Below are 5,509 nucleotides of genomic sequence, written 5' to 3'. Positions count from 1 at the left end.
TGTATATCTAGGGGTGGAACTGAGAATACTGTACTGTAATTTTTCAAGAAAGGAAAATGCAATGGTGTTTGCCAGGGGTTGAGGAATGGCACAGTGGAGAATTATTAATTGGTGTAGAATGACCATTCAGAACAAGAAGAAAAAACAGTAATCTTCTGAAACCCAATGAGAGGCTGAAGGGGTGGAGGGGTCTGGGCTGGGTAGGGGTGAGGTAACAGTGCTTTCTGCACAAGCATAAAGACTGAATTTGAATCTTCAACACCTATGTAAAAGCCATGCAGGGTGTGAGTTCTTGTAGCCTCCAGCAATGAGGGGAGGGGAAGGGCTGAGGTGCAGAGGTGCCCTAAAGCTTTATGTGGCACACTGATCCCTTGCTCTCTCCCCCAGCCTGCATAAACATCACAGACTGCCCTCTGGGTAGTGATTGTCCTTTACTCCCCGTTTCTTGGCAGGAAATATGATCTTTTCCACAAAGTAAAACTTCTCGTGCTTGCTTCGGCAGCACATATACTAAAATTGGAACGATACAGAGAAGATTAGCATGGCCCCTGCGCAAGGATGACATGCAAATTCGTGAAGTGTTCCATATTTAAAAAAAAAAAAAAACTTCTCCCCATAGTGATATAGTTTCCAATCTCCCTGTCCCACCTGCCCCGATAAACCATGCTACCACACACCATCACACTAAAATTGACCAAGGAGGACACCATCATACCAGACACCATCGTACCAAACACCATCATACCAGACACCATCATATGAGACACCATCACGACAAAAGAGATCAAGGAGGACAGCATGACTGAAGAGACCAAGGAGGAAGAGAACGAGGGAAACACCATCATACCAGACACCATCATACGAGATACCATCACAACAAAAGAAATCAAGGAGGATACCATCATAACTGAAGAGACCAAGGAGGAAGAGAACGAGGGCGACAACATCAGGCCTGGCCAGCCACAGGACGCTGGCCCAGCTCTCCCTCAAAAAGAGACCGAGGACAACATCACACTTGGCCAGCCTCAGGACACTGGCACAGCTTCCCCCCACAACCAGCGTCAACGCTGGAAGCGGGTGAAGAAGACAATCATGAACGGACTCAGACATCTGTGCTGCTGCTGCCTGTCACCTGCTAAGACAAAGGCCGCCTCATGTAAGAACATGACTCCAATGAAAAGGGACCTTGGAGCCACCCTCAGCACCAGGTGAGTGCATTACTTCACTTCATTTTATTCACTTTTCCTTCTGTCCTTTGTAACTAATCTCTCCCTAGTGCTATAGTTTCCAGTCTGCCTGTTCTACCTGCCCCAAGATGGGTTCCCATGTTGAGAACTGAGGCCTACAAGCAGCCTGATGGGAATTCTTTAGAAAGAGCCTCCTGCCATCCTTTTGCAAGTGCCCTGCACCCACACACATGCCAAACCCATCACAGGTTACATTGCTTGAGTCCTCAGACCCAACTCAGAACAAAGCCTGGAAAACTCAGTCTTGGAGTGACTGCAGTGGTAGCTGTGCCCTCTCTTGACACCAATTCTGCCCTAGTTACTCACCTCTTGCATATCTATTCTTGTTCCTTCAAGGCGACCATTCACATTGGATCCCACACTCACCACCACATGCCACACTGTGAAGATGTGGTAGGTGTCCTGACAAGTCTAACTAGAGACTCTTGGAGGAGCAACCCACTGTGTCCCTGTGTCATGGCAGCCTCAAGCCCCTCCCTCGTGTATGTACCAGCTGGACAGATCTTAAGGCTGCTTCCATTTCTTCAAGTCTCTGCCCTTTGCATATTCTTGCACAGTTAATCAGCCTTGCACAGCCTTTGGGGAGAGTTCTGGGAAGCCTTATCTTTCCATCCTAGTATCACAGTGGTAAGACTTCATCTCTTGTGTTCTTTCTCCCTAGACTGTATAGTATAAATGATTTATAAAATCTTCATATTATAGTATAAAATGATCTTTATAAAACTTATATTATTATAAAGATTTATAAATCATTTACACTATAGTATAAAGATCATTTAAATGAACTTTATATAATTTATAATATAAAGATTTATAGATAATTTATACTATAGTATACAATAAATGATAGTATAGGATAAATTATAGTATAGTATAAGTGATTTATAAATCACTTATACTTTAGTATACTATAAAGGATAGTAAAGTATAAATGGTAGTATAGTATAAATGATGCTATATATAGTATAAATGATAGTATAGTATAAATGATACTATATATACTATAAATGATAGTATAGTATAAATGATACTACATATAGTATACATGGTATAATTTATACTATACTATCCTTTATATTATACGATCATTTAAATGATAGTATAGTACAAATGATACTATATATAGTATAAATGATAGTATAGTATAAATGATACTATATATAGTATAAATGATATAATTTATAGTATAAGTATAATATATTTATACTATAAAGTATAATATAAGTAAAGTATAAATGGTAGTATAGTATAAATGATACTAAATATAGTATAAATGATATCATTTATAGTATACTATCATTTAGAGTATACTATAGTATAAATGATTTATAAGCCTTTATAGTATAAATTATATAGGGATCATTTAAATGATCTTTATACTATAGTATAAATGATTTATAAATCTTTACAATAGTATAAGTTATATAAAGATAATTTTATGCTATAGTATAAAGATTTTATAAAACATTTATAGTATAAAGTTTTATAAATCATTTATAGCATAAAGATTTTATAAATCATTTATAGTATAAAGTTTTATAAATCATTTATAGTATAAAGATTTATAGTATAATAGGCAAAGAATTGCTTCATCTTACTAGATATATATGTAGGTTCATTATCAGTCTTAATTTGTGAAGGTATCCCCAAAATTTCCACTATTTCCAATAACTGTGTAATTACACAATAAGCCTTTTCAGCACTTAAAGCAGTTGCCCGTTGAAACCCTGGGTATACACCTATGGTACGGTGTACATACCTTTGTTTTCCAAATTCTGCAGAATGAAACACATCCATCTGCCATATTTCACTTTTTTCGTATCCCTAGGCTTACTTCCAGCACGCAGTCGAGTGTGGTTATACAGAGGACATGTGGGACATTTTTTATTATTTCCTTGCTTGTTGCCCAAGTTATAGAAAAATAAATTATCTTTTACTTTTAACATCGTGTCTTTCATGAAATGTTGAGGTGTTGTAATTGATCGCTTTCCTCATTTGCTTGTACCAATGGACCTGGAAAGCCTGTATGAGATCGAATCTGCGTGATATATAACGGAGGGTTTCTACTTTTGTTAAGCCTTTTGCAGTTGCATGAATAATAAAGTTAATTCTAAACCATCAGGAATAAAGTCAGCAGTTTCTATATGACAAACAACTCATTCTACATATTGAGAGCCAGCAATTATATTAAGATTCAGGGAAATCTACTAATACCATAAGGATTACATACAATTTTGAATTTTGAATCGATTTTTGAACTGAACTATATGGTCTTTTGATCACCTGGCTTTTATGTGTGTGTGTGTGTGTGTGTGTGTGTGTGTGTGTGTGTGTGTGTGTGTGTCTGTGTTGTAAATCTTTAATCTCTCACTTGAGAGACACAGAAATGTGGCTGTCTGAATTTGAGATCAGCCTGGTATACAGAGTAAATGACAGGACAGCCAGGGCTACACAGAGAAAGCCTGTCTTGAAAAACAAAAAAACAAAAAATGGTGACCATCAAAAAGCCGCAGTTTTCCATCTGTAAAATGGGGACACAGTCATTGCAGGATTCTTAGCAAGAATGCAATCCTTAAGGCTCCAATATCATCCATGGTGGTCAGCACCCTGGAGGGTTGCAAAGCCATTGCAAAGGCTTTGGGATCCATTTTCTCTCATCAGGAAAACCAAAGGAGTTCAATAGTCTTAGCCTATTGCTTCACAGCCACCACCCTCTGCCTTCGGGTGAACCAGTTTAATCCTGGAAGGTTTTCCCAACTAGTCTTAGGGCTGTGTTCACAAATCCCACACCCAACAGTGTTCAGTTGGACTTAGCAGAGCATCCGGGTTTTCCTGCCCCTACCCTGAACCCCACAAACCCCAGAGCAAAATGACACTGGCAGTAGCTGACGATGCTTTTTCCTCCCTGATTCCACTGAGACTGTGTTATTAGGATTTCACTGCTTATTCTAAAGAACAAGTTAATTTTCCCTTTTTGCATCAAATATGGAAAGGAATTACCCACTCACTGAGCTTCGCATATTTGCACATAAACTGGGCTCTTACAGGAGGAAGAGGGTCACTGGCACCAAGGGAAAACTGGACAGAACTGACTGGCTGGCTCAGGTCCCTACTCCTTTAGCTACCTGCCTTTCCTGCTACCATGCCTTCCCTGTCCTTATGGGCAGAAACTGGGGGAATCAGTGTGGTTGGTGCCCAAGCATGGCTAGGTCATTCCTTGCTCTGACATCATAAAGAGTCCTTGTGAGGAATGGTGGAACCTGGCCACATAGAGAACTCACTGGGACTGGGTTTGGTCCCATCAAGTGTGGCAGCCATTGGTTGCTAGATTGAATGGTTTGAGAGTTGGTGAATCACAGCATTGGCCAGCTCCCCTAGGACAACCAGACCTGTTGACCCTCAGCAGATTGAGTTTCCCTCTAACACTGTCAGTTTTGTGGCAATCGCCTCTATTTATTCATTCATTGGTTTCAGGCATGATTATGCTTACCGTTATATTCTTCATCTATCTCATGCTCACTTTGATTGTATCTCGCTATCACAGTATTTATATCAACTACACAACACGAGTGATCCATCGCCCAGTGACACTTCCGTACATGTACATGGAGAACTTTGAATACATTCCCCTGATGACACTGCCTACTGCCCACCCCTTCCAAGCCCCTCACTCTTTCCCTTTGCTGTTCAGCACCTTGCTTCCCAAGTACAAGTACGGGCCAAGTGCCGTGGACTCCTGTCCAGAGGACTGATGGACACACGTGATGGTCTCTTAAGGAAGGACACCACTGTGTCTCTGGGCTCTAGCACAAAGTCTCCTCCTAGCTGGTTATCTCAGGATCTTCCTGGCAGGTCAAGAGGCATGAGTCCAACAAAGGGGCTAGAGACAAGCATCAGCTCAGATCTTGTGATGGTGATTGTGGAACAGGGCAGCTGAAAAGGAATTCAGGGATAGAATAAGTGTAAGTCTAAAAGGAGCTTGCTCTTTGAGGAAGGATGGGACTTTCCTTGGTGAGACTTGCCATGCCCTGTCCCTCCAGCCTACTTCTGTCCTTCTCTCTGCCTGCAGCTGTACATTCATGGGTTATCTTCTGTTTTAAGGAGGGTGATTATGGCACCAAGCTAGGGTGTTATCAGGCACCGGAGGGGAGGGCAATAATGATTTTGAAGCAAAGAGTCGAGTCTGTGCTCTTGAGTTCTGCTGGTCCTACAGGTCAAAGAACATATTCAGGAACAAAAACCGCCTAGTGCTGGAATTATCT

At 40.7% G+C, this 5,509-nt stretch overlaps 1 non-coding gene across 1 annotated transcript; it reads left to right on the top strand.

Moving 5' to 3' along the window:
- Window positions 1–486: 486 nt before the first annotated feature.
- Window positions 487–593, top strand: LOC132654469 (U6 spliceosomal RNA). The gene has a single exon (XR_009592110.1). It is a non-coding gene; the product is annotated as a U6 spliceosomal RNA (small nuclear RNA).
- The last annotated feature ends 4,916 nt before the right edge of the window (window positions 594–5,509 follow it).

Source organism: Meriones unguiculatus, chromosome 5, assembly GCF_030254825.1.
Source record: "Meriones unguiculatus strain TT.TT164.6M chromosome 5, Bangor_MerUng_6.1, whole genome shotgun sequence".
NCBI lineage: Eukaryota > Metazoa > Chordata > Mammalia > Rodentia > Muridae > Meriones > Meriones unguiculatus.
Note: the sequence above shows the minus strand (reverse complement) of the source record. Positions and strands in the feature narration are given on the sequence as shown.